This window comes from Pinus tabuliformis, chromosome 1_1, assembly GCF_031772625.1.
Source record: "Pinus tabuliformis cultivar Carrire ecotype Pingquan chromosome 1_1, CPIR1, whole genome shotgun sequence".
NCBI lineage: Eukaryota > Viridiplantae > Streptophyta > Pinopsida > Pinales > Pinaceae > Pinus > Pinus tabuliformis.
This window is the reverse complement of record NC_142297.1, coordinates 874,044,638-874,057,368: the sequence shown is the minus strand read 5'-3', so window position 1 is coordinate 874,057,368 and position 12,731 is coordinate 874,044,638.

The window sequence follows — 12,731 nt, the reverse complement described above, 5'->3', positions numbered from 1 at the left end:
GCAAAGAAAGCAAGAACAAATTTGATTGGGAAACTATATCGAAGAATACAAATGTAGAAGATTGTAGATTAAAAAGAGAAAGGGACTCAAATACCAAGGATGCTGTGAATTGGGATGCAGTCAGATATGCTGATCTTGAAGATACTGCAGATGCCATCAAGGAACGAGGGATGAACAATGTTCTTGCAGGGAGAATAAAACGGTTTCTTGAGATGCTTCACACAGACATTGGCAGCATTGACCTAGAGTGGTTGAAGGATATTCCACCTGATGATGCAAACTGGCCTTTCCTGCCGATGATGATATGGACTCCTTGATGCTGTGAATTCCTTGATGATATGGACTTCCTGATGATGATAATATGGACGAGATTAACTCCTTGAAGAGTTGAACGAAAAGGAGTTGACGTATTCTCTAGAGATAAGTACTTTCTTGAATATTTTGATATTATGCTTTTAATTATTATTAGTCTCTTGTAATTGTAAATTTTGCTTGGATGGATTCGTTTTTACTATTATTTATGCTCCAGTAACAAACAAGTGGTAATGATGTTTATATTCTTACAAACTTCTAGATATTCATTTTGTTTAGTCATCCTCCTTTATAATTACTAGGGGACTCACTCCTCAACCTGTCTTCTTCTATCTTGCATAGAAACCACAAGTTGTTGAATGGTTAGAATCTGCTCTTGCCTTTTATAATCAATGGTGCTCTGTAATGATATATTCTTCACTGTTGGATTGATGCAATTTAGGAACATCTTTAACAATTGTTTGAAGGCTAGTTCTGTTGTTACATGCCTACCTCATACATGAACAGAACCATCACATAAACCTTAAACCTCACACATTCTACTGCTGGTGCATTTGATTACAGTTAATACAGTCTTTTGTTATTGGCTCCTGTAGTTAATGTTCGGGACATTTCAATCTCTAAGATATTTTGCTGAGATGTGATGATAATTCTACTCTACTACAACCACGTAGATATTCCTCCTTGATAATTGAGTTTGTATAAAGTTCCTCTATGAGACCTTTCTTCAAGTTCGTATGAAAACTTCTGTAGGTGTTTTCTTAATAGTTTTTACTTCAGAAAATATATATATACTGTGGACAAATAACATTCAATGAGGCCTCTAAAGAGTCACATATAATATCTTCCTTACTCAAAATTACCCCAGCTGTTATACATAATTTAGCCATATTATTATCACAATACCACAGTAAAAGATGTAGAATTCCCTCCTGTATATTCTCTTAGTTTCTAATAAATTTCTGAGTTTTGTGTGAAGGTTACAGTGATCCCTTTTTGCACATCAGTTGTTATCTGTTAGCTGTAGGTAAACAGTTTTCCACTATACTTCCAGTTAAATGATAACAGAACCAGCCAATTGAGCTCAAGCGGTTATATATACCATTCACAATTATTCAACAAGGAATACACTGCTATTAAACACCATGTGATGAGGAACTAACTCAGAATTGCAAACAGCCATTAACTCATTCATATAGAGGCATAAAAAAATAACTGGTATAATGCATAGAACTTAAGTTCGGACCCTGGAATGTGCGCTGGCAAAAGATCTGGAAACAGTAGTTCACTTGGCATGAATATCAACTCCTTGGTAGTGAAACAGTCAATAGGATCGGATACTACGCAACATTCAGACCTAATTTAGCAATAAGATAAGTGATGAATACAACCTGAGCAAAGGTTCCATGAGCATAAATTCAACCCATAGGGCCAAGGTATTGAAAGAGTACTACCATTTAAACATAGAGCAATGTTCGGTGTATTATTGTTAAAGGAAATGTTGAGTTCAAAATATGTTCCCCAAATGTGTTGCATACCATACTTTGAGCTAGGTATTTCAATCAATTTATATATAAAAGAACACAACAAATAACAGTATTGTTAAGAAGAAGGAATTGAGATTTGTCTTTGCTAATGACTGTCCATATGATGCATTTTGTTACCAAGTAAGACAATAACCCAGTTAGTTGTTACTGGAGCAAACACATACAGATCAATGAAAGTTTGGAACATAACGATATGTGCTCGTAAGATCAAATATCAAGTGTCAGTTAGCAATTTAAAGTCATGAGTTTTATGCACAAACAATACACGAAAGAATGATTATATTGTAAATATGAAAGCTAATGACATGAATAGATTATGGCAAGGTATGTTATACTTTAGATGACATGTATGAAATATACATAAGCTATGTGTTTTTTGAAAATATTAATGCACATGTTATAAATGCATGGACAAGTGTTTATGATTGCAGATAAAATCCGTTACCAAAATGACCACGTGATGACAGAAACTTCAGAACAATTAAGGCTCAAAGAGATTCCATGATAGGGTATTAACCCTGATTCTACTGGGAGGGGTGGAGGTGTTGCCCACCGTTTATCCTCTAAAACCTGGGGTCATGGGAGGATTGTGCGAGTCACGCTCCCCTAGACGTGTGATGATGATTGCCGGATGCCTACTGGGAAATCAGGTCGATATAGTCGACGCTGCCATCCTTAGAGTTTATGCATGGTTAGGTCAGTATAGCTGACGCCATTGCATACTCCAGTAGAGGACGGATAGGATGAGAGCGGAAGAGATTAGGAAGGATAGGATGATTTTTAGAATAGCTTGGGAACCTGGTTTGGGCAAGGCATGACCATTAAAATTAGAAATCTATCAACGTTCAAAATCACAAATTTTAAAGTGTCCTCACGATCATAAATGAAAATTCAATCACATAATACAATCCTTACATACCCTAAAGGAATTATCAATATACTTTATAAACCCTTAACTTCGGGACGAAGTTCTTTTGAAGGAGGGGTGTATGTAACAACCCATCTCAAATCACGAACAACATAGCAATATTAGCATGCATGTGAGGCATACATATGATAGCTACATATGCATGCATCATATACATTGCACTAGTATATATATATATATATATATATACATCGACTATTCATGGAGAATGTCTAAATATAAGATAAATGAATTAATTATCAAAGGTGTAAATTAAATACCTAATTCTCGTAAATAGAAGAAATATACACTCAGTAAGAAATATAGTTGAGTTTATTCATATGTTTACATATATAACCCAAAATGTGTACTAATAAACTAAACCCATAAACCTTATGATTAAACTTGATATTTTATAAAACATAAAATAATATGTAATATTTAAAATCATCATGGTCTTATACTATTTAAATTAAAGTACCAACTGTCATAATTAAAATAACACCATTCGATGTTGTGAGGATCTGATTCAATTAAAGGCAAATATCATGACAAAGCAGTCACCGCCTAACAAAATCTTATCCTTTCATAAAGGCGGTGAACAGATGCGTAGAGGGGGAGGAACCTCTGCTATTTAAAGGGAGGGAGGAGGATTTCAAAGGGGGGTTGTTCTTTGCCTGTGGATGGGGAAGGTTGTATTTACTGTGAGTGGAAAAACTGAACCGGGTGCTGTTGAAGGAAGAAGGAGAGTGCTGTTGAAGGAAGGAGAGGAAATTTATCCATACTGCTTATAATTCGGAACTATTGAGCCTTACTTGTTTTGAAGTCTCTGGGCACGGGGGAACGGTATGCATCGGTTGAGAAGCATACTGGATTGAGTATCTAGGTATACTCGGTTTGGCTGGGTGGTTTTGGTCATTCGATAACGAGAGCGCTGGAGAAGTTCTGCAGCATCCTCATCGCAACAGCCGTAGCAGATCAGGTAAGTACTTCGTCAAATCTATCGTCAATTCTATTAATACCATTTCAGACAGTTTCAGCAATCTTTACAGTTTCACAGTTCAGTAATGGCTCTTAATTTAGTACGGCCACTACATGGTATTTGACGGGAAACCTTGATTTTGGTTGCGTGGTCTCGCTCCCTCATCCGCATATATTACCCCATTCATCATTTTTCCCACTTGGGCCCACATTTTTCCATTGGGTCCACATAGGGCTAGCTCTCCCCTTCCCCTTGCCCACACCTTGGGTCAGGCCTGGAATGATGCCCCAAGGTTGATGCAGCTAAAAAGAAAAGTAAAAGCATAATTGGCCACATTCAACAGGAAAACGTACCACAAAATGCAAAAGATGGCCGGGACAAACACATTTAGCACATAGGAAAAAGCCAATACATGAGCTCTACCCCGTCATCATGGCCATCACCCTGGTTCCTACAGGACCTATGAGCCCCCTTCATCAGATTGGAACCCATGATTGTCCCAACACCTGGTGGGCAATGAACCGCCCTACCTTAAAAGGGGGTATCCACTGCGATATTTCACACATCATGCTCTTACCCCTTGAGCCCCGAGTAGTGAATTAAAGAAAAATCATAAAAAGGCAAAAGACATTAAAGAAGGGTGGAAAAATCAACGCTGGGGCACCTCATATACCACGATTGCTCTCTCTTATACATTATATATCAAAGTATGCGCTTCCCTTTTTATTAGCTACCCTTGTACCCCAACATGTGGCCAGGGTTGCCCCTTCTCATCCCTTACTCCATTCACCTCTTTATCACATGCCACCATCTTTTAAAGGATGTACCTTGGACATATTATCTCCTTTAGAAGTAGAAACCATCTAATAGGGTACTTGGCTAACCCCATTTGGAGTTTGGAGACTTTAGCACATGTCAAAGCCCATTATGGAAGGGCAAGCCATTATGAAGTCCCCACTTGTGGTCCATGGTTTCTAAGCTCTTTTACTCGATTTCCTTGATGACTTATTGTACTGGAAGGCTAGGGCACACATTGGATCTTATGCAGGATTGCAGGTGGTCTCCATCTTGGGTTTGGTCTCCCTATATAGGGTTCTAACCCTGTAGAGGACTACATTGGCACATGTAGGGTGTGTGTTGAGAGCCATGGGCCTCCACAAAGTAGACAACACTCCATGGATCCCCAAAGATGTTTAGAGATTGGCTTGAGATCCACCTATTGGACGAAGAATATGCACTTGGTTCACCTTTTCCCAGCCTACCCCACAGATGTACCATGCACTGGGCAACTGACCTAGGACTTGTAGGATGATGTGGCATCACCTACACCATCATCGGAGCCCTTACAGATGGTATACAAGCATCTTCGACTCGTTTGGAGACCCATGGGGTTATTATTGTGCCCCCACACCCATTGAGAGCACCATAGGTTTATTGTTTGGAGAACAATGGGCCAACCCCTTGTCCATCACTTTTGAGGGTCCTATTCTTCATTATGGCATCTATGGACCTCACAAGGCCTCTTGGAGGGCCCTACAACATGTATTGTTTATCATTTGACCTCTTAAGAGACTTATTATTTCATTTATGAGTTGGTTTGGTGAGCTTGTCACCAAAAGTTAGGTTATTAGAACATTATTTTATTTTGGGGCTTATATAGGTCTAGGAGACTAATTCGAACTCTTCATTAGTGTATAAATACAAGTGAGACGAGTTCATTTTCTCATCATCACTTTGGATTGGATCTCTCTTCTCTTTAGAGAATTTCACACTTTTTATGGGATGAAAAATTGGAGCATGTATGAATTTTGATGTTTGGATTGGAGTATTTTATCTTGGAGCTTCTTTATTGTCAAATTGTTGATGGTTGGATATGTTCTATTACATGTAAGTACACACTTTTAATGCTATTCTTGTTTTACTTTTGTCATATGCATTGAATGGGATTTTCGATATAATAGGGCTAATTGTTGCATTGATAATTGCAAGTTTGTGGAATTATTTTTCTATATAGCATATCTAATGTTTGGGCCATGTATGTGAATGAAATCTCCTAGGGATAATTCCGTTGGGGAATTGATCTTGATAAGCCATCTCTTTTGCCAAGCAAAGTATAAAATCTTTGAGGTCTCTTCCTCTTGCCCTAAAGGCTAAGCGAAGTAGTCCTTAAGGCCTCCTTGACCGAAATACAAGTTCCTTTCTCATTATTCTCCTAGACTCCATTCTCCCCAAGGGATTAAGGCATTGGTCCTCCAATAGGTGATCACTCAAAGAATACTTTTCTTCACCTTTCCCTCTCTCTTCTAGGTCTAGCCAAGTTGGGTCACCTAGGGCATCATTTTCTCGACAAAATAGCCCAAGAAAAAGTTCAATCTCCTAGCCTCTATTGCGCTGGTGTGTCCTCAAGGCCTCCTCCAATTTTGAAGCCATTCCGACAATGGAGTTGTGAGATAACCCAAGCCCTAGCTCCGAGATCAAACTTTGCCCTGGTGTTCCCTAGGCTAGTGCCTCATAGGATCAATTTGACACCTTTAAGTGGAAATTCTTGCTTTGATCCTTTCCCCTTCCTTGTCTGGGTTAAGAACATCATTGGTTGCTATATTCTCCGCCCCTTAACCTACGCTGGGTCCACTTGGTCTCGTGTGGTCCCACACTTTTGAAAAGTCAAATCTTCAAGAACCATTCGGGAAGTCAAGTCCAATAAGGATTTTAGGATTGGGAAACTCCTTTACAAAGCATATTCCTCTAACCTAACCCTCAAATCCTCACCTCCTTATCCTAGAAACCTTTGTACCTTGCTTAACAAGCAAGTAAGCTCTATTCCTAACCCCCTTCTAGGAAAAGGATCATTAAGGTCACTTCGCATCCATTGGTTGATTCATCCTTCACTAGTGACTTTCTATATACTGGGTATCCTCCCATCGGTGAAAGTCCATAAAGAGTAGGGAGTCTTAGTTGAGGTGATAATGGTTTAAGCCTCCATCGTTGCCCTTTGATCTAACAGTTGTCCCTTTTATGCCCCTTGCTAGTTTGAGCAGTAACACTTCTTATAATGATAACACAATCACATAAAGGAAACTGAGATTGCATACATAATGAGAAAGTGAAAACGTTCTCGTAAAGGGTTACAAGCTAGTTGAGTCAATCCCCACTTTACGAATGTGGGATAGACCGAAAGACACACCCAAGTGAAATAAAGCATAAAAGCTTAAAATAACCTAAAGTTGAAGTGACTTTTTTAATACCTTTGTCTAATATCTAATTGACCATTATAATCTGTTATTTACTTGAACACCCTTTCTTCATGGTTAATCTACTAACTACACTAGGCTTATCCTATAATTTTACATCGTTTTTAGTACCTAAATACTTGGGTGAAAATGTTTGTAGTTTGGTCCTCTGTGGGATGGTATTGCAACTCAATATATCCATCATCTACAAGTTGTCTAATGAAGTGGCAATGTATCTCAACATGCTTGGTATGCTTGTGGAAGATTGGGTTCTTTGCTAATTTGAGCATCCCTTGATTGTCACAGAGTAGGGGTGTTGTCGCTGTTTGCCATATCTTCATGTTTGAAAGAATTCTCCTAAGCCAAATTGCCTCACATGATCCTTTTAGTACTAATCAATATTTTGCTTTGTCGATAAAAGGGCTACTGCATGCTGCTTTTTGTTGGTCCATGTGAGTACGCTTGTGCCAAGGTTGAAAACATATCTAAATGTTGATTTTTTGTCATCCACACAACCCACCCAATTTGAATCTATAAATCCATACAACTCTGAGCCTTTTCTTCTATCATACAAAATGCCAAAGTCAATTGTCCTTTCAAATATTTCAACATTCTCTTCCTTGCAGTGCAATGCTCTACTTTTGGCACTGTCATAAATCTAAAAGTGAAGTTCACAACGTAAATCAAATTAGGTCTAGTGGTTATAATATATATCAAGCTCCCCACTAGTTGCCTATAGACTTACTCATTAATTGCCTTAGATTTTATCTTGGCTAAAAGCTTGAGTAGCTTCTCCACAACTATAGATGAGATTTTGTAATTTATCATTTTGAACCTATCAAGCATATTTTTGGCATATTTTGTTTGGGAGACAAACATGCTGCTACTTATTTTCCAAACTTCTACATCTAGACAACAATGCAGGAGGCCTAGATTAGTCACGTCAAAAGCTTTAGTCATATTAAATTTTATTTGTTTAATAACAACACTTGCCTCACTACTTGTAATAATGATGTCATCTATATAAATGACCAGTAGAATAATATTATTAGGGATGCATTTGATGTATAAATTGGAATTTGATAGACTTAGTTGGAACCCTTGTTCATCCAAGTACTTGTCAATCTTAATGTACCATGCACGAGGTGCCTATGTTAGGTCATATAAAGCCTTCTTAATTTTTGCAAACAAGGCGCTTCTTCCTTGGAACCTAAAATCCCCGTGGTTGATACATGTAGACCACTTCCTCCAAATATCTATTGAGTAAGGCACTCTTCACATCGATCTAATAAACCTTCTAGCCAAACTATGTTGCCATGGATGGTGGTCATCTTTGTTATAGGAGTGAGTTCTCCTCCTAGTTAATGTGTTCTCACTAAGAGAACCCTTTTGCAACCAATCATGTATTTTACTTGCCAAGTGTACCATTTGCCTCAACTCTGATTTTTCATCAAACTATCATGTTCAATTGCCATGGCCTTCTCCCATTCTGGTCTCCCTTTTCCTCCTTAAACACCTGTGGCTATATACTTCCTGAACATTGGCCATTAGAGAAAAGTTGATCTTATTATTTTTCTTTCTCTTGTTTCTCTATGATTTTCCCTCGATCATTTCATCTATCCAAACATATTTAGTGGCATTGTGCTACCACTTTGGTCTGTTCTTGGGATCTTCCTATTGAAGATGTCACCCATGATCTACGCAATCTGTACCTATATAGATATCATCAAAATTAGATCTTGGAATGTTCTCAGGCTGATAATTCTCCCTCCTTTCAGGTGGAGCTACCTGAAGCTTGATACTTGAATCCTTAGCCTACAATAGGTTATTGTTTTGTGATTTTGATCTTTTGAACAAGTCTAGGAAGTTCTAGATTCCTCATCAACTACAACATCTCTATTAAAGCTCAACTGATTGGTGTTGACATCAACTAATCTGTAGGTTTTATGACCACAACTTTGCGCTGTGATCACTAGTTTCTTGCACTTTGGGTCTAACTTGATTCTCTTCTCATATGGAATCCAGACATAAGTAGTAGAAGAAAAGAATTTGAGATGACTTGCTCTAGGCTTTCTCCCAGACCATCTGTCATTTGGAGCCAGCTACTTCTTCGCCATTGTTGGATATCTATTTAGTAGGTATACTGCTGTGTACATTGCCTTAGTGCAAAACTTGTTTGGAACACATTTGTTCAGTATCATACACTTGGCATGCTTTGTGATTGTGCAATTCCACTTCTCAACCACTCCATTTTTCTTTGGAGTGTAGGGTGTAGTGAATTATCTTTTAATCCCATGTTTAGCATAAAAGTTATTGAATTCTTTGGAACATAATTCATCATCATGATTAAATCTTAGGGTGGTAATGTGACAATTTTACTCTTTTCTACTAAGGCTTTGAACTTTTAAAACTCATTAAACACATCATATTTTATTTTCGAAAATTACACCAACAACTTCCTATTGTAGTCATTAACAAAAAGGAAGAAATACTTGGCATGGGTGATGGATGTTGTGTTCATTGGTCCACAAATGTCTACATGAACCAACTGAAGGATTGTCTTCTCTCTCCAGGCTTGTCCTTCATCAAATGCTATGTTGCTTACCTAATTGGAAAAGTCTGCACACGCCTTGAATCTGCTACTGAATATTAGGAATTCTTTCTACCAGATTCTTTTGAGCCAACTAAGAGAGTTAGGTCAAATTAAGGTGCCCATACCATTGATGCCAAAGTGTAGTGATGTTTTATGCACCCACCCTTGGCTACTTGTGTATGCTCCTTGACTTGTCCAATATTGGCCAATTTGAATAGTCCATCATCCTCCACAACAAGAGCAATAGTCTTCTTGGTCCCCTAGTCAACTATATACCATTTGTGATTACTAAAGTTGACACCTAGATGGGGTCAACGCCTCATAATCTAAATCATTGAATGTAGATTCAGCTCCATACTTGGCACATAGTACACACTGAGGAAAATCAACGTATTCTCTAGAGGAAATATGCACACTCCCTTTGTCAACTATTGCACATAGGGACTGACAATAATTAAGCTAAAGTGCCATTATTGATGGAAAGTATTGGTTGAACAAGCAAAGGTAAAAGTGCAACATTTTCCTCTTTTATTATCGATGGGTTATGCAGGACAAAGTTGATGGTTTTAAAATAGTAGTCTTAGGTTATTTTGATGTGAGGTGTGCTTCTTAATGTCTTGAGTTGGTTCATAGTGACATCTACGGGTATATGACCACTTGTTTTCTTTAGGGAGCTAAGTGTTTCACCACTAGGATCTTTTCTATTGCTTCTTACAAATGATTTGCTTATAGATGATTCTCAATTTATTTTATAAGATCTCTCTCCTTCACATTATAATGTTGATAGTCCTCTAATGACCAGGGAGATTGATGTAAATGATGAGGACCTTATTGATGACTTGTTTGGATCCTGTCTTGCGAAAGCCTCTTCTTCTATACCTCTACTAGTGGCCATCTTCACTAGCTTGTTTGTTAGGCCAGGCGAGTAACTCCACGAACGAATTGATTTTTGCATTAAGAGAAAACATGGATATATACAAGGAGAGGGAGACTATTGGGATTCATCTTCCAATTTCCTTTATTTTTCTATTTATAATATTTACATGAATTTCCCAATCCTTTAGGATTAGGTGTCAACATTACCCCCCTTAATCTGAAGGGATGTTGGTGAGTCCAAGCATCATTCTGAATCTTTCAAACTTTTATCTTCCAAGCGCTTTGGTGAAGATGTTTGCAACCTACTCATTTGTGGAACAATGCTGTAGATGGATAGCCTTGGCCTCAACATGATGTCGAATCAGATGATACTTTGTATTAATGTGCTTGTTTCGATCATGGAACTTTGGGTTCTTGGTCAACTTTATTGCAAAAGTGTTGTCAATCAAAAGAGGAGTTGAATGCACTTGTTTCTCCTGCAAATCTTTCAGAATTTTCCTGAGCCACCCAATTTCCTTCGTTGCTTTAGCTGTCGCCACATATTTTGTTTCAGTTGTGGAATCTGTTGGAACTCACTTTTTGTGTGACCTCTAGGAGACATCTCCTGATCCAAGACTCATAACATAACCTGAAGTAGATACTCCAGTTTCTTTATCTCCATCAAAATCTGAATCAGAGTATCCAATCAAGCTGAAGCCATCCACCTGTGTATACTTGAGTCCAAAGTCTTGTGTTCCCTTCAAGTACTTTAAAATTCTTTTTGCAATGGACCAGTGACCCTCATAAGGCTTTTGTGTAAACCTAAAGAGGATTCCAACAACAAATGAAATGTCAGGTTTGGTAGTAGGCAGGTAGTTGAGACTTCTTACAAGCTGTTTATACTTCATTGCATCCTCAAATTCGTTTCCTTCAGTGGATGAACTTTAAATTTTGCTCCATTGGATAGTCAAAGGATTGCACTCAACCATGCCAAACTTGTTCAATAGATCTCCAATGTACTTCTTCTAAGAGGGGATATAAAGTTCGGATGTTGGGTTACTTCAATACCAAGATAATAGTGAACATATCCCAAATCTGTCATTTCAAAACCTTTCCTCAGTTCTTTCTTTATGGATGCAATGTAATTCTCATTGTTCCCTGTCATTAGAAGATCATCTACATACACCACAAGTTATATGGCTGTTTTGCCAACTTTCTTGACAAACATAGTTGCATCATCAAGATCATATTGTTTGAAATTGAGTTTCAAAAGATGCTCAGTCAATTTCTCGTACCAGGGTCGCGGTGCTTGCTTGAAGCCATACATGGATTTGACAAGCTTGCATACTTTGTGCTCATGACCCTTCACAACAAATCCTTCTGGTTGGGACATAAAAACATTCTCTTTTAGATCTCTATTCAAGAAAGCAATTTTGAAATCCATTTGATGGACTTTCTAATCGTTCTGAGCTGCCAAGGCAAAGAGAGTCCTGATGGTAGCCCATTTTGCTCTGGGGGCAAAAGTCTCCTCATAATCGAGCCCTTCCTTCTTGTCAAGTGAGCCATCTGCTTTATACTTGTTCTTGTTCTTGGCCTCTAGCCCTGAGCCACAGACCTAATTCGGCCTTTTGCCCTCTCTTCTAGCCATTTATTTGACCCTTGCTTGCGTCTTTCCCTCACTATTGGTGAATATTTGATTTTTTGAGCTAATTCTTGTTGGTTTTGCATAGAAATTGGGTCACATATTTATGTTTTCAGGTGCCATAAACATTGGAAAAGATTTTGACAAGTGGGCTAGTTCTTTCAAGGCCCCAAGGCCTAAGGGTTTGGCCTCTAAACCCTCTCTTATTCATTGTTTCGCTACAACAACCATATTTTTTCCTAAACAGTGACATATAGTTCATCCTATGTTGCATGAGTTTCTGGAACATGGGAACATTGGGAAATTGGGTACGGGTTTCCAGAATGGCCAGAGGTTTCCCCAAAATTTACAGGGAACGACTAATCGGGAGCGGTAATATTATATAATACAAAAATTAAAAATTAAAAAATTAAAAATATTTTTTTAATTATATAATTTACATAATAATAAAAATTAATATTGATTCAAAATATTCAAATATTAAAATCAATTTAAATATATAAATAATAAATATATAATCTCTCTTTTATATATATATATATATTCTCTGGGTGTCTCTCTCCCTGAGTCTCTCCCTTTTATATATATAAAATGTCAAGTTCATTATCAGTTCTCTAACATGTTTCTCTAGTTATTCTTATGAGAAAAAAAAACTCTAATGTT